At 38.9% G+C, this 17,624-nt stretch overlaps 1 long non-coding RNA gene across 1 annotated transcript; it reads right to left on the reverse strand.

The window, feature by feature from the left end:
• Positions 1-5,088: 5,088 nt before the first annotated feature.
• On the reverse strand, positions 5,089-5,944 carry LOC127075163 (uncharacterized). The gene is made up of 2 exons (XR_007786227.1): positions 5,737-5,944; positions 5,089-5,655 (listed from the first exon to the last, which is right to left on the reverse strand). It is a non-coding gene; the product is annotated as an uncharacterized LOC127075163 (long non-coding RNA).
• Positions 5,945-17,624: the final 11,680 nt, after the last annotated feature.

Raw genomic sequence — 17,624 nt, forward strand, 5'->3', positions numbered from 1 at the left:
ACACTTCTTTTGTAGTTTCTTTGCATGTTGGTTATTATTTGCTTTTAAACATTGTTGTTTTATTTGAATTGGTAAGATTAATGAAATGTTTATGCATCTTTTGAATTGATCCATTCGTATTCACTCGTTTTTCATTTATGTAATAAAACAAAAATACTCCTCTCATTCACTTTTGTTTATCAAACTGTTGTGTTAACAAAGATTGGAAGGAGGATGATGAAAACGAAACACCTGAAATTGTTGTGGTATGCTTTTGAGTAAAACCTTGTCGATGATGTAAGGCATTGTTTCAAATCCCCAAACACTGAAGAGATAAGGCGTTAATCCCTAGTCAACCAATTTGAGCCTAGAAGTTGGCGTTTATTTCGGATCTAAAACCCTTAATCTTAACCTGGGGCAGGGTAGTTGTGTTCAGATAGTTTGACCATGCATTCGATCTTTCAAAAAATCGTCCATATGAACACCTTCCAATTAGGTTCAACCACATGTTATCCTTCGCGCACATGTTGAAGTGTCGAAGAAGTTAAGAAAAGCTAAAATTAGTGTTGGTTGATCCTTATCCACCAATAATGTGGCAGTCAATACCTTTAAAAAAAAAAAAAAGCCCGCTAAATCAAATACCACGAAATGACTTAGGCAAAAGTTAGGGCATCCCGATGGACCAAAAGCTTCAGAGAAGCGGTCCAGGCAAAAGTAGGGATAAAGAAAATCAATCAAAAGAGGTCATTAAATCCTCGACAAAAACAAAATAAGGTGACTGCCATTTCAAGAAAATTCGTCTTGAATCCTCATCACAGCTTCGAACCCTCTTGGAAGTCGAATGCGTGTATTGAATTAACTGAATATAGGAACTGGAGATCATCAAGAAGAAGGGGTGGGTAAAAATAATTTTTGAGCCTTATATCCTTTTGTTTCAAAAAAAACCGTGAACCAGGCCACGTTACAACCCTTAAAAGACCTAATTGAGACAGGGTTTATTTTGAAAGCATATTATAACAAAGTTTGTGTTAACCTGTCTCCGAACGATTTTTGTTAATCATTTGATGGCACCAACTTGCATACTGTGAATGACTTGATCACCATTGTGTTCTTATCAACGACTCGTTCACTGTATTTCACCCGTTCATATCAATAAATTTTGATTTCAAATTTTTGCATAAGCATTGAATTAAAATTACCATTTTGAATGAACAATCTTATTTGCGAGTCAACACTTAGCATCAAAGAAATTCAATACACAGTTGAGGAACTTGATGGAGTGAAAGAAGTCTAGTCAGGGGCAAGTCACTTTGAGCATCAGTTAATTCGAGCTAGTCACCCTAAGGGTCATCTAGCCAAGAGTAATCTGCTTCAAGAATCAGACCGGGGCAAGCCACCTCAGAGCTCAGTAAGTCCAATCACTCCATGGTTCAGTTAGCCAAGAGTAATTTGCTTCAAGACTTAGTCCGGGGAAAGCCACCTCAGAGCTCGATGAGTCCAGCTATCCAAAGGACAATCAATCAAGAGTCTACCATTCCAACATTTGGTTAGTCAAGTTTAGACCACTGCAAGTTTCAAACACTTGGGGCAAGCCATCTCGAGGTAGTCTCATGGCAAGTTGTTTCCACACCCACTTTCAAGGTGAACATTTCCGAAGTCCCAACAGACTGGGGCAAGATGAGCCACAGAGGGGAAGAACCTCTTTCTTCGTGCTTTCAAACTGCTCAAACAAATTCTGCCATACGTCAACAACTATTGAGTTTAAGACGAGTGCCCGAAAATTATGCTAGCACGATTCATTAATCCTCCAAAAGGATCCATTGGCTAAGCTATGACCATCAAACTGGATAGAATCCTCCTTTGACAACATCTATCATAAAATGTTTGGTTGAGTTCTCGGTGTTGAGGAATCATGAGCTTCCATAAAAAGCCTTTACAAACTCCCAGTCTGCCAAGCGTCAGCATTCTCATAATCATGATCATTTATATATCATGCATAAAAGGAAATTCAAATCATGCATAGCCGAAATGTACTTCGTGCTCATTTTGCATTGACTCAGGTCTTTTTGTCGATCCTAGATCCTTTGACCTCTAATTCCAGCTTGTCTTTGGTATCCCTAAACCAACATCCGGTTTTCCCGGTCATTTTCAAGTCCAATTGTTGTTGGCAAAATCCGTTAAAAGCTGGTTGTAGTCCATTGCTTACGGTCAAAGTCCAATTGTTGCTATTCCGGGGTCAGGTCATACTTGAACTTGCTCTGAAGAGTTTTTTTCCTTTTGTTCAATACTATTCAGATCATATGTGAACCTGTTGTTGAACCTTTTTATTCCGGGGACCGGTCATACTTGAACCTGCTCTGAAGATTCTTTGTTCAATCCTATTCAGGTCATATGTGAACCTGTTGTTGAACCTTTTTATTCCGGGGACCGGTCATACTTGAACCTGCTCTGAAGATTCTTTGTTCAATCCTATTCAGGTCATATATGAACCTGTTGTTGAACCTTTTATTCTGGGGTCCGGTCATACTTGAACCTGCTCTGAAGATCTTTGTTCAATCCTATTCAGGTCATGTCTGAACCTGTTGTTGAACCTTTTTATTCCGGGGACCGGTCATACTTGAACTTGCTCTGAAGATTCTTTGTTCAATCCTATTCAGGTCATATATGAACCTGTTGTTGAACCTTTTATTCCGGGGTCCGGTCATACTTGAACCTGCTCTGAAGATCTTTGTTCAATCCTATTCAGGTCATATGTGAACCTGTTGTTGAACCTTTTTATTCCGGGGACCGGTCATACTTGAACCTGCTCTGAAGATTCTTTGTTCAATCCTATTCAGGTCATATATGAACCTGTTGTTGAACCTTTTATTCCGGGGTCCGGTCATACTTGAACCTGCTCTGAAGATCTTTGTTCAATCCTATTCAGGTCATGTCTGAACCTGTTGTTGAACCTTTTTATTCCGGGGACCGGTCATACTTGAACCTGCTCTAAAGATTCTTTGTTCAATCCTATTCAGGTCATATATGAACCTGTTGTTGAACCTTTTATTCCGGGGTCCGGTCATACTTGAACATGCTCTGAAGATCTTTGTTCAATCCTATTCAGGTCATGTCTGAACCTGTTGTTGAACCTTTTTATTCCGGGGACCGGTCATACTTGAACCTGCTCTGAAGATTCTTTGTTCAATCCTATTCAGGTCATATATGAACCTGTTGTTGAACCTTTTATTCCGGGGTCCGGTCATACTTGAACCTGCTCTGAAGATCTTTGTTCAATCCTATTCAGGTCATGTCTGAACCTGTTGTTGAACCTTTTTATTCCGGTGTCAGGTCATACTTGAACCTGCTCTGAAGATTTTTTGTTCAATCCCATTCAGGTCATGTATGAACCTGTCATTGAGCTTTATTCCGGTGTCAGGAGATTGAGGCTCAAATTCATCTATGCATTATTAAGTCATCTATCAGTCAACCAAAGTCAACTGTGCATTCAATCATGGATTTGGAGGTGGGAGATGGTTAGAGAGGCTTCATTCATGTCCAAACAAGTCTCATTTGACATTTCAAACATCAACAATGGAGAATTTGAGGTCAGGTGAAAAGTTTCCAAAAATAGTAAGTGACCTGTAATTTGAAATTGCCAAAAATGGAAAGGTTTTCTCCTCAAGATTACATCATCAAAAAAGCTTCAAATGAAATTTTGTCCAACATGAAAGTTGAATATCTTGCTCTCACCTTTCCAAAAAGTCCAAAAACATGAATTTCTCATGTATGGTTGAGAAGATATGGTCAAATCTTGGTCAAGCAAATTTGAACTTCACAAGTGCATAACTTTTGAACCATAAGGCCAAATGGAGTGGGATTTTTTGCAACATTCTTGTTTTGACATTGTCATACCCCGATTTTAACCCTGAATTTTTTATGTTTTAATTTTGTTTAGCATGTTTGGCCCAACTTTACTTTGGTCTTATATGAGGATTGGTTCTGGTCCAAAGTTATGGGTTTGTTCGTGTGATTGTTAATACTCATAACCAATCTTCTCGTGTCACAAGCCAAGGGCCAATCATGCCACTTGATTCATGAATATCCCTTTCAAACCCCAATCTTGTGCCTTTGGTTATCCGTCTTTTGATGCCAAAAGTAAGAAAGTTGAAATGACTTGCATCTCGAAACAAAGCAAGTATTTGTCATCGGAAAGCTATTCTGAGCTTCATAACTGAACTTGATATCACTGAGCTGCCTCATTTGTTCTATTTTGGATAAATTTCACTTTTCAGAACTTTCTCACACTGAAGAACCTAAGAAAGCTTTGGTTGGTGTTTCTGACATGGGGATCAGTGACATTGTTTCTTCAGTTAATATAAGAAACTTTGGTGTGTCTGATGTGAACACAGATATACAGACGTGCCTCTATAAAGTTGTGCTTCCTAAAATACAAAAGCTGATGGATTCAGATTCAGAAAAGGTCAATGTAAATATCAGTCTTGCTGCATTGAAACTACTTAAGTTACTTCCAGGTGATATGATGGACACATATCTTCCAACAATCGTTCATCGAATTTCAAACTTCTTAAAGAATCGTCTAGAAAGCATTCATGATGAAGCTAGGTCTGCATTGGCTGCTTGTTTGAAAGAACTTGGATTAGAATACTTGCAATTCATTGTTAAGGTTTTGCGATCTACCTTAAAGCGAGGATATGAACTTCATGTCCTAGGATACACACTGAATTTTATTTTGTCCAAGTGTCTTTCAAGTGCACTTAGTGGAAAAGATAGCTTCAAAAATGAAGGAAACAAAGAAGAAAAAGTCATTTGAGAGCTTGAAATTAGTGGCCCAAAATGTAACATTCAAAAACAATGCGCTAAAGCTGCTTGCACCAGTGACTGCTCATTTGAAGAAACATGTCTCGCAAAATGTAAAAGGAAGATTGGAAAATATGTTGTGCATAGTTTAGCTGCTGGTATTGAAAGCAATCCATCTGTAGATTCAGACTGATCTATTTGTCTTTATTTATGGCATTATTGAGGATGGCTTAAAGATTGAAATTGGTTGGCATGAGAATAAGTTGACAAAACTGGAAGATAGGGATAGGCGTACTAATGCTAAAAATATTTTCAAGCCGTGTAGTTGCTAGCGGCCTATTATGCTCACATCTGATAACAGTGTTTGGTATTAGAATATTACATAAATGTATGAAGGGTTTAAAAGATGAAAATGCTTTATCCTTATTAGATCCTTTTGTCAAGCTATTAAGTGATGGTTTGTCCTCGAAGTACGAGGACATATTGTCTGCTTCTCTTGGATGCCTTACTGTACTGGTCAAATTGCCTTTACCATCTCTTCAAGTGCATGCTGAGAGAATAAAGTCTGCTGCGCTGGATACTGCCCAAAGTTCAGTGAATTCTATCAGTCCTTTAATGCAGTCATGTTTGACATTGCTGGCTATGCTTTTGAGAAACACTGAGATTTCTCTCACCCCAGACCAAATACATATACTAATTCAGCTCAAGATCATGACCGGAACAAAACAAAATACTTTATGCCTTCTTTTTCTTCTTCCGCAAGAATTCTCCGGTGTCTGATCTGTCTTGTAAACGTTTGGATTGTTGAGCATGTATCTCAAGCAGTTTTGATCTTGCATCTTGGAAAAGGGCATCTGATCTTGAAGCCAACAATTGCTGAAAGATCATTCAAAAACTGAATAAGCTTTACTATCAATGGTGACTGGTGAGCAACAGATAAGAATATTTTATACAAACCTGGATATGATCCATGGCTGCAAGGTTAAAACCAAATATATCTTTCCAACCCTGAAACAATGTTCAAACAAGAAGTTTGTCAAGGACACATTCCATAAAAGTGGAATAACAGATACATTTAATTTAAAGAAATCTGTAGTAGGAACATGCCAACTTTTGCAAGACAACCACAAATTCATCACTCTTCAAAAACAGAATGGACTTCAATATTAATGATAGTAACAATTATCAATTGGTCTACGGGGAACGAAAACAAACTGCACTAGGAAACTTTGCGATGCTAAATATAAAATACATATTCTACCTCAAAGACCGAAATCGTGCCTGACTAGAATAACTTGACCAACCAGCTCTTTTTACACAAAATTGATGAAGGCTTTCATACATTTTCTTCCATTGATTAACCATCTGCACAGACTTTTGGTAATCGCTTTTTAGTTTCTCTATCTCCATTTCAGAAGCGGCAGCTGAACCTTGATTCTGAAGTTCTTTACCGTAACTAGAAATCACGTGAGAACTAAGCATGTTTAAAGACACGGATGATGTTATGAGTCCTTGCGTTCCAAACTCAAACTCATGATGAGACTCCACCTAAGAGAAGGAGAAACCTTCCTGGCGATCCAGACCTGGGAGCTGAAGTTATAGCTTTATCACTGAAGACACTGATGGCAACGAATAGATTCATATGTGAGGTCTGCAACAAAGGATTTCAAAGAGATCAGAATTTTCAACTTCATAAAAGAGGACACAATTTACCATGGAAGTTGAAGCAGAGAGACAGGCTTCAAGAATGAGAATGGAATACCTAAATTCAATCTTAAGGCAAGAAGTTGGTTTCTTTGACACGCAAACTGCCGGTTCTTCACAACATACCAAGTTGTCTCACTCATCTCCTCAGATGCAAACATAGCCCAATCTGCCTTGTGCGAGAAGATATCAGACTGCGTGACTTACCTGTCAACATTCTTTCATATCTTTGCGTTTGTACTTTCATGGAGACTAGCATTGGCAGCCATACCACTATCTGTCATGTTCATTGTTCCGGCGCTTGCGTTCGGGAGGATGATGCTGGATGTCACAATGAAATTGATTGAGTCTTACGGTGTTGCTGTTGGGATTGCTGAGCAAGCAATTGTTTCGATAAGAACTGTTTTCTCATATGTTCGGAAAATCTACTATCATGGCACTGCTTGAAAGGTTTTATGACCCTGTAGAAGAAGAAATATGAAGTGTTAAAGCGTTTTTTTCTAAAGAAGGATGAAAAGAAAGATTAGAAAGTTGTTACCAACTGCAACACAACCTTGCCAAGGTCAAATGCAACCATCAGGTCCTGCATCTAACCCACTTGCAACATGAGCAGATTGCCATGAACCTCGTCCCCAACCTGCGACAAACGATAATTAGCATAACAGCAGCCCGGACTCATGGCGGCAATACCTACAAATCAGTATACATTCACCTCTTACCTTGATCAGCTTCCTACGGCAGGACCACAGAACAAGCTACAACCTTTTCCAATCAAAGCAACTTGGGCAAAACCTCGCGAAGCATCCTTAACTGGGCAATCAACACCGTCTTTGAATCTTCCGGAAAATTGGGTGGAAGCATTGGACGAAACAACAAATCAACCAGCCATAACCTGCAAAGATCAAACCAAATCACGTTTTCACCATTGCAACCTTTTTCACTGCGGTAACAAAAGATTAACAGCAAAGCATTAAATTCCAAAAATTCCCAATTTGGCATCCAGACAAAAGAATTGGAGAAAGTGTGGTTCAGATTACCTTTCCGAGTCCAATGATCAAAGAAGGCACTCCAATTCTGAGCATCCAAAAGCATTTCTGAAAACTTTCTCCATTGGACCATTGAGCATCAAACCGAAACCCTAAGCTGCATAGATAAAAAGGGAGACGAAAATATTTGAGAGGGAGGGAGCGGCTACAGTTCAGAAAAAACCCTAATTTTTAAGAAGGGGCGTCGATACTATTCACAAAGGAAAAATCAGATAGAAAAGAGAGAAAGAAAAACTTACCGTTTGCCCTACAGAAACGCATGCCGATGTCGTGCTTCTGATTCGTCTTCGCTTTCATTCCGACCTCGCGATGATATACCAAGGTGTCGCTCTTTGACGAACAACAACATATCTCCCACAGGCGATTCATCTGCTATTGGATCCACGAAAGGTAGTGGCCTTCCTCCTTATTTGTCTCATTTCACTTAAACGTGGTTTTAAGCGTTGTTTTATGGGCTTTTTGTGTTTAGCTTTTTCGGTACAGTATCATACTCAAATATGGACTCTTTGTTTCCTGGGGTGTATACCTCGTTTCACTCTACTGCCTTTATTATGTTCAGCCTGTTTCCTTTTCATTTTTTTATGATATGGTAGCTGCTTTGATCTCTCTCTATTCTCGGGCTATGTGACATTTCGATAGACAGAGTGCACCATTTTTATTTTTATTCTTATTTTATTGGTCTGCTTTGTGTTTATTAATGTTTATTGGTTATTAAATGAGGAGTAAATATGTAAATAATTATGGTTTTCTTTTGTTTCTATCTATATGCACTAGTTGTACAAATTTATTTTTGCCCGCGGATTCGGCAATTTCATGCTGATATGTCGCCAAATTTCGATAAATTGAGGGAACACTTTCACCGTGTTGGAATCTCACGGATGATATAAATCATGTTGTCATTATGTGCAAACCGGTTTTGAGCACATCGTCGCCATTTCACACCCATTAAATCGGCATTGTCACCTATTGTTCTCTTTTCTAATTAATCTATTCGGTTAATTAAATTTTTTATTAATTAGTTAACTTAGATTATTTAATTTTTATTGACTTAGTTATTTGATTTCAATTGAATAATTTTGGTAATTAATGCTAATTAATTTAATTAATTTTTTTTTAATCATTTTTTTTATCAACTGATTTTTTTTTATTATTATTTTATTTATTGTTAGATGTTGATTGACTTATTTCACCTCCATTTCAATTATCATTCAAAGTTACTTTTAACCACTAAAATCAAATAATTCTCGATTCAATGTCGAGTCCATTTCCATACCCTTGTAAGTCGATTGCTTTTAAGCATCGCCATCAACCTCACGTGGCTTACTCTTGGGCCTTCTTACAATGAGCTCTTAAGCAACATCAACTTAACTTTCAATAATTTCAAACCTCGGTATTTTAATTGTTTTAAGTGAATTATTCAAGACATTTTCTTAATAAAGCGTGAAGAAAAAGGTTACCTGGATGGAATGTCCAGTCGTAATCCCGAATATTAGGCTCAAGCTGTAAGAGCTTGCAAGCCATAAATATTCGTCTTCTCTTTAACACTCTAATATTCAAAAATCATTTTAATTAAAACGTGAAGAAAAAGGTTACCTGGATGGAATGTCCAGTCGTAATCCCGAATATTAGGCTCAAGCTGTAAGAGCTTGCAAGTCATAAATATTCGTCTTCTCGCCAAAATATCCGTAAATACCTCAAATCACCTTCTAAATAAAGCGTGAAGAAAAAGGTTACCTGGATGGAATGTCCAGTCGTAATCCCGAATATTAGGCTCAAGCTGTAAGAGCTTGCAAGCCATAAATATTCGTCTTCTCTCCAAAACACCTGTAAATATCTCAAACCATCTTCTTAATAAAGTTGGAAGAAAAAGATTACCTGGAGGGAATATCCAGTTGTAATCCCGAATATTAGGCTCAAGCTGTAAGAGCTTGCAAGCCATAAATATTCGTCTTCCCTCCAAAACATTCATAAATATTCGAATCATTTTCTTAGCAATATTGGAAAGAAACAGGCTGCCTGGGTGGAATGTCCAGACGTAGTCCCGAGTACTAGACCCAAGCTGTAAGAGCTTGTAGGTCATAAGTACTCGTCTTTCAAAATTCCAAAATACCTAATTCCTACTTTAATACTTTTTCGATAAAGATGGAAATGGAACATGGTGTATACCATGCACTCCTGAGGCTAGGATTCGAGATGTATATCTCGCTCATCCAAGTTTTCGCCATCACTCAAAATACATCCAACCAATCAAACTCTTTTCTCGCCGCCGTGCGATTAATCGAAAATCTTCTTTCATAAATGAAAGGTATATTGTCTTAAGATGATACAAAACAATGTTTCGGCCACGATTGTTGAGTAGAGATAAATGACGCTTTTCCGAATGTAGATTTATAAATCCGTTCGATGTGTGGTACGCGTCCACTCCTCATCTGTTTTGGGTAAAACAATGTTTATGTCGATTAATACAGTATAGCTTTCGCTCAAAATCGACCAACAAACAAACATTTTTCTACCCAGAACTACGTAAGCCTTGATTTCTCTTTTGAGATACGTAGGAGCAGGATTTTTAAATCTTGTCAGGCCCACTAATAAAAAACTTAGGTTTAGTCCTTCGTCAAAAATCCAAAAACATTTTCCTTTCTTTTATTCTTTCTTTCCCACCTAATAATTCGAAAAGTCTAACATTTCAAACTAACATTAACGCACACAACTGACCTAATGGTTCCCGTTGAGTACAACGGACGTGAGGGGTGCTAATACCTTCCCCTTGCGTAATCGACTCCCGAACCCTGATATTGGTTGCGACGACCATATCTTATCCTTTCTTTTGTCTTGGGTTTTATCGATATTTCCCCTTTCCTTTTTAGGAATAAATAAAGTTCGGTGGCGACTCTGTTCAGTCCATCATTGCGAGCGTGCGATCGCGCTTCGCTTTGAAGTCGTATCCCCATTTTTTCGAGGTGCGACAAATGGCGACTCTGCTGGGGAGGGTAATCCCTAAGTGAGTCAAGCCTAGTTAGGTCGTTTGTGTGCCTTTGTTTGTTTATCTATGTGGCTTTTCATTATTGTTTTTACTATCTCTATTGTCATATTGATATGAATCTGTTGTATTGGTTCGATTATGGTTTGGTACTTGGATACTCTGATTGCAAACCTTGTGGGAAAGACTTTCTACCCGAGTCTCGAGTAAAAACATAAGATAGGACGAGGTTGAGTAGTGCGGGTCCGCGAGATGTATTTCTCGTTGGGTCGGTACGAGAACCTCACTTAGAGTAGATTCTTGAGAGGATGTTGTCGCTCGGCAAGTAAGTTGCCGTAAGCTTCAATATTTTCTTTAGGATCCATGACTCTGTGAACCATTTGTAGAACCTTAGTTCTTTGCCCAACTAGGAAAGATGGTTGCGTAGTGTGGGTCTGCGAGATGTATTTCTCGTTGGATTGATGCGAGAACCTCACTTAGAGTAGATTCTTTAGATGGAGTTGATGCCCGGCAAGTAAGTTGCCGCAGGTAGCAAACAGTCTAATGGATCCATGACTCTAGGAACCTTTGTAACCCTAGATCATACCCGGTGAGAACCCCGTTTTGGAAAAGCAATCAAATTTATCAGTACCTCGGACTTTTGAACCCGTGTATTGAAAAAAAAACACAAATATGCATGGCTTGCATTGCATTCATTCACATTTCATTGCATCTGCATCTCATCATAACGCATGTCATTTTCCAGACAAAATACAAAAAAAACTCATCCATCCTTTGTCCGTGATCAGCAAAGTGATCCTCAACACGCGTTTAGAACAAAGAACCATGTCTCGAGATATGATGGACGAGCTAAGGAAAAGCCAGGAAGCACTGAAGGAGGAACTTAATCTTTTGAAGAGCCAAATGAGATGGGTCTTGGAAACCCTGCAAGTCTAGTTGGGAAAAGAGGGTCACCCAATATACACTGCTACTACAAAGAGAGCTACTACGCCACATCCATCTGGTGTTACCCCAAGTCAAGGGAAATGCTATATGGCAACTCCTCGTCTACCAGTATGTGGACCTCCCTCAAGGCGTCATCATCAACATCCTTTGGCTATTGCTCCTCAAAGTCACCAAAGCCAGGTTCAGAACAAAAATCAGAATCAGAACAAGGGGAACAAGGATCACAATGACTCGATTCCGGTGCCATATAGCAAGCTCTACCCACTACTGATCCAAAATACTTTGGTAACCCCTCGAGCTCTCACACCTGTGTCACCACACCTGCCATGGTACAATCCAAATGCAACATGTGAATTCCATAAAGGGGCATTGGGACATAACCTAGATTCTTGTTGTGCGCTAAAAGCCTTGGTGCGAGGGCTGATTAACAAAAAGAGCTTAGTTTTTGAAGAAGATCACCCAAAGATCAAGTGCGGCTACCATACCGGAACAATGGGGCACTCCATCGAGGAATGCAAGAGTTTTAAGCTCCAGCTGCAAGGATTGATTGACATAAGGTCACCAACACTCAAGGAGGAAAGCTCAAGTACATGTACCTTGATTTCTGGGCCAGGTAATGAGAAAAGGAAAGGACCCTTGAAAACCCTTAAGATTTTGTTCCACAAGGAAGATGTCAGGGATGTGGCTAATGAGCTATCATTGTTTCCTGGTAAGAGCATTGAGATACCGCCTTGGATTTCCAATGTCACGACCTATACCAATGAAAGAAAAGGATAAGTGAGTAGTGGATCCAAGAGGGTTGCGTTCGACGATGAGATTGAAAGAAAAGAATTTGAAGATCATCATGTCAAAAAGCTGGTTGATCCCAATCTTCAAGTTTGAAGAAATCAATTCCCTAAAGCTGGCAATCATTTGGTTGTTTCAACACTTCTTTTGTAGTTTCTTTGCATGTTGGTTATTATTTGCTTTTAAACATTGTTGTTTTATTTGAATTGGTAAGATTAATGAAATGTTTATGCATCTTTTGAATTGATCCATTCGTATTCACTCGTTTTTCATTTATGTAATAAAACAAAAATACTCCTCTCATTCACTTTTGTTTATCAAACTGTTGTGTTAACAAAGATTGGAAGGAGGATGATGAAAACGAAACACCTGAAATTGTTGTGGTATGCTTTTGAGTAAAACCTTGTCGATGATGTAAGGCATTGTTTCAAATCCCCAAACACTGAAGAGATAAGGCGTTAATCCCTAGTCAACCAATTTGAGCCTAGAAGTTGGCGTTTATTTCGGATCTAAAACCCTTAATCTTAACCTGGGGCAGGGTAGTTGTGTTCAGATAGTTTGACCATGCATTCGATCTTTCAAAAAATCGTCCATATGAACACCTTCCAATTAGGTTCAACCACATGTTATCCTTCGCGCACATGTTGAAGTGTCGAAGAAGTTAAGAAAAGCTAAAATTAGTGTTGGTTGATCCTTATCCACCAATAATGTGGCAGTCAATACCTTTAAAAAAAAAAAAGCCCGCTAAATCAAATACCACGAAATGACTTAGGCAAAAGTTAGGGCATCCCGATGGACCAAAAGCTTCAGAGAAGCGGTCCAGGCAAAAGTAGGGATAAAGAAAATCAATCAAAAGAGGTCATTAAATCCTCGACAAAAACAAAATAAGGTGACTGCCATTTCAAGAAAATTCGTCTTGAATCCTCATCACAGCTTCGAACCCTCTTGGAAGTCGAATGCGTGTATTGAATTAACTGAATATAGGAACTGGAGATCATCAAGAAGAAGGGGTGGGTAAAAATAATTTTTGAGCCTTATATCCTTTTGTTTCAAAAAAAACCGTGAACCAGGCCACGTTACAACCCTTAAAAGACCTAATTGAGACAGGGTTTATTTTGAAAGCATATTATAACAAAGTTTGTGTTAACCTGACTCCGAACGATTTTTGTTAATCATTTGATGGCACCAACTTGCATACTGTGAATGACTTGATCACCATTGTGTTCTTATCAACGACTCGTTCACTGTATTTCACCCGTTCATATCAATAAATTTTGATTTCAAATTTTTGCATAAGCATTGAATTAAAATTACCATTTTGAATGAACAATCTTATTTGCGAGTCAACACTTAGCATCAAAGAAATTCAATACACAGTTGAGGAACTTGATGGAGTGAAAGAAGTCTAGTCAGGGGCAAGTCACTTTGAGCATCAGTTAAATTGAGCTAGTCACCCTAAGGGTCATCTAGCCAAGAGTAATCTGCTTCAAGAATCAGACCGGGGCAAGCCACCTCAGAGCTCAGTAAGTCCAATCACTCCATGGTTCAGTTAGCCAAGAGTAATTTGCTTCAAGACTTAGTCCGGGGAAAGCCACCTCAGAGCTCGATGAGTCCAGCTATCCAAAGGACAATCAATCAAGAGTCTACCATTCCAACATTTGGTTAGTCAAGTTTAGACCACTGCAAGTTTCAAACACTTGGGGCAAGCCATCTCGAGGTAGTCTCATGGCAAGTTGTTTCCACACCCACTTTCAAGGTGAACATTTCCGAAGTCCCAACAGACTGGGGCAAGATGAGCCACAGAGGGGAAGAACCTCTTTCTTCGTGCTTTCAAACTGCTCAAACAAATTCTGCCATACGTCAACAACTATTGAGTTTAAGACGAGTGCCCGAAAATTATGCTAGCACGATTCATTAATCCTCCAAAAGGATCCATTGGCTAAGCTATGACCATCAAACTGGATAGAATCCTCCTTTGACAACATCTATCATAAAATGTTTGGTTGAGTTCTCGGTGTTGAGGAATCATGAGCTTCCATAAAAAGCCTTTACAAACTCCCAGTCTGCCAAGCGTCAGCATTCTCATAATCATGATCATTTATATATCATGCATAAAAGGAAATTCAAATCATGCATAGCCGAAATGTACTTCGTGCTCATTTTGCATTGACTCAGGTCTTTTTGTCGATCCTAGATCCTTTGACCTCTAATTCCAGCTTGTCTTTGGTATCCCTAAACCAACATCCGGTTTTCCCGGTCATTTTCAAGTCCAATTGTTGTTGGCAAAATCCGTTAAAAGCTGGTTGTAGTCCATTGCTTACGGTCAAAGTCCAATTGTTGCTATTCCGGGGTCAGGTCATACTTGAACTTGCTCTGAAGAGTTTTTTTCCTTTTGTTCAATACTATTCAGATCATATGTGAACCTGTTGTTGAACCTTTTTATTCCGGGGACCGGTCATACTTGAACCTGCTCTGAAGATTCTTTGTTCAATCCTATTCAGGTCATATGTGAACCTGTTGTTGAACCTTTTTATTCCGGGGACCGGTCATACTTGAACCTGCTCTGAAGATTCTTTGTTCAATCCTATTCAGGTCATATATGAACCTGTTGTTGAACCTTTTATTCTGGGGTCCGGTCATACTTGAACCTGCTCTGAAGATCTTTGTTCAATCCTATTCAGGTCATGTCTGAACCTGTTGTTGAACCTTTTTATTCCGGGGACCGGTCATACTTGAACCTGCTCTGAAGATTCTTTGTTCAATCCTATTCAGGTCATATATGAACCTGTTGTTGAACCTTTTATTCCGGGGTCCGGTCATACTTGAACCTGCTCTGAAGATCTTTGTTCAATCCTATTCAGGTCATATGTGAACCTGTTGTTGAACCTTTTTATTCCGGGGACCGGTCATACTTGAACCTGCTCTGAAGATTCTTTGTTCAATCCTATTCAGGTCATATATGAACCTGTTGTTGAACCTTTTATTCCGGGGTCCGGTCATACTTGAACCTGCTCTGAAGATCTTTGTTCAATCCTATTCAGGTCATGTCTGAACCTGTTGTTGAACCTTTTTATTCCGGGGACCGGTCATACTTGAACCTGCTCTAAAGATTCTTTGTTCAATCCTATTCAGGTCATATATGAACCTGTTGTTGAACCTTTTATTCCGGGGTCCGGTCATACTTGAACATGCTCTGAAGATCTTTGTTCAATCCTATTCAGGTCATGTCTGAACCTGTTGTTGAACCTTTTTATTCCGGGGACCGGTCATACTTGAACCTGCTCTGAAGATTCTTTGTTCAATCCTATTCAGGTCATATATGAACCTGTTGTTGAACCTTTTATTCCGGGGTCCGGTCATACTTGAACCTGCTCTGAAGATCTTTGTTCAATCCTATTCAGGTCATGTCTGAACCTGTTGTTGAACCTTTTTATTCCGGTGTCAGGTCATACTTGAACCTGCTCTGAAGATTTTTTGTTCAATCCCATTCAGGTCATGTATGAACCTGTCATTGAGCTTTATTCCGGTGTCAGGTCATACTTGAACCTGCTCTGGAGATTTTTCTCTGTTTGTTCAATACCATTCAGGTCATGTATGAACCTGTTGTTGAACCCCCTTATTCCGGTGTCAGGTCATACATGAACCTGTTCCGAAGAGTTTTCTCCTTGATTATTCCCCAGCGTTGTCAGGTCATATATGAACCTGTTGTAGCATCTTTTCCTTTATTCGGGTTTAGTAAGTCATGTGTGAACTTACTACCGAAACCTCTTGTATCCCAAGTATCGATTAATCAAATCTCATTTTGATTACTCCCCAGTGTGTGCCTGATTCTCCAACATGACTGTTTCCCCAGCAAGTTGTTTCTTACCATTTGTCTGTCTCCCTTTGGATCATCAGTATTCCCCATATTGGTATGTCTAGTAGCATCCCCTGTCAAGGGTCCACCATATCCCTAGCAGGGAAGAAAATTAAAAAAAAGAATCATGCCTCCATGCATATCATATCATGTCATATCATGTCATATCATATCATATCACATCATGTCATGGGGATTCAGGATCAAAATCCGGGTCTTCTCAGTATTTAATCATCTCCCACTATGATCATATGAAGAGTGTTCTGCTTCATATTCTCTAGTTGAAGATACTTAAATAGGGGCAACTGTCATACCCCGATTTTAACCCTGAATTTTTTATGTTTTAATTTTGTTTAGCATGTTTGGCCCAACTTTACTTTGGTCTTATATGAGGATTGGTTCTGGTCCAAAGTTATGGGTTTGTTCGTGTGATTGTTAATACTCATAACCAATCTTCTCGTGTCACAAGCCAAGGGCCAATCATGCCACTTGATTCATGAATATCCCTTTCAAACCCCAATCTTGTGCCTTTGGTTATCCGTCTTTTGATGCCAAAAGTAAGAAAGTTGAAATGACTTGCATCTCGAAACAAAGCAAGTATTTGTCATCGGAAAGTTATTCTGAGCTTCATAACTGAACTTGATATCACTGAGCTGCCTCATTTGTTCTATTTTGGATAAATTTCACTTTTCAGAACTTTCTCACACTGAAGAACCTAAGAAAGCTTTGGTTGGTGTTTCTGACATGGGGATCAGTGACATTGTTTCTTCAGTTAATATAAGAAACTTTGGTGTGTCTGATGTGAACACAGATATACAGACGTGCCTCTATAAAGTTGTGCTTCCTAAAATACAAAAGCTGATGGATTCAGATTCAGAAAAGGTCAATGTAAATATCAGTCTTGCTGCATTGAAACTACTTAAGTTACTTCCAGGTGATATGATGGACACATATCTTCCAACAATCGTTCATCGAATTTCAAACTTCTTAAAGAATCGTCTAGAAAGCATTCATGATGAAGCTAGGTCTGCATTGGCTGCTTGTTTGAAAGAACTTGGATTAGAATACTTGCAATTCATTGTTAAGGTTTTGCGATCTACCTTAAAGCGAGGATATGAACTTCATGTCCTAGGATACACACTGAATTTTATTTTGTCCAAGTGTCTTTCAAGTGCACTTAGTGGAAAAGATAGCTTCAAAAATGAAGGAAACAAAGAAGAAAAAGTCATTTGAGAGCTTGAAATTAGTGGCCCAAAATGTAACATCAAAAACAATGCGCTAAAGCTGCTTGCACCAGTGACTGCTCATTTGAAGAAACATGTCTCGCAAAATGTAAAAGGAAGATTGGAAAATATGTTGTGCATAGTTTAGCTGCTGGTATTGAAAGCAATCCATCTGTAGATTCAGACTGATCTATTTGTCTTTATTTATGGCATTATTGAGGATGGCTTAAAGATTGAAATTGGTTGGCATGAGAATAAGTTGACAAAACTGGAAGATAGGGATAGGCGTACTAATGCTAAAAATA

This window comes from Lathyrus oleraceus, chromosome 1 (assembly GCF_024323335.1).
Source record: "Lathyrus oleraceus cultivar Zhongwan6 chromosome 1, CAAS_Psat_ZW6_1.0, whole genome shotgun sequence".
Taxonomy (NCBI): domain Eukaryota; kingdom Viridiplantae; phylum Streptophyta; class Magnoliopsida; order Fabales; family Fabaceae; genus Lathyrus; species Lathyrus oleraceus.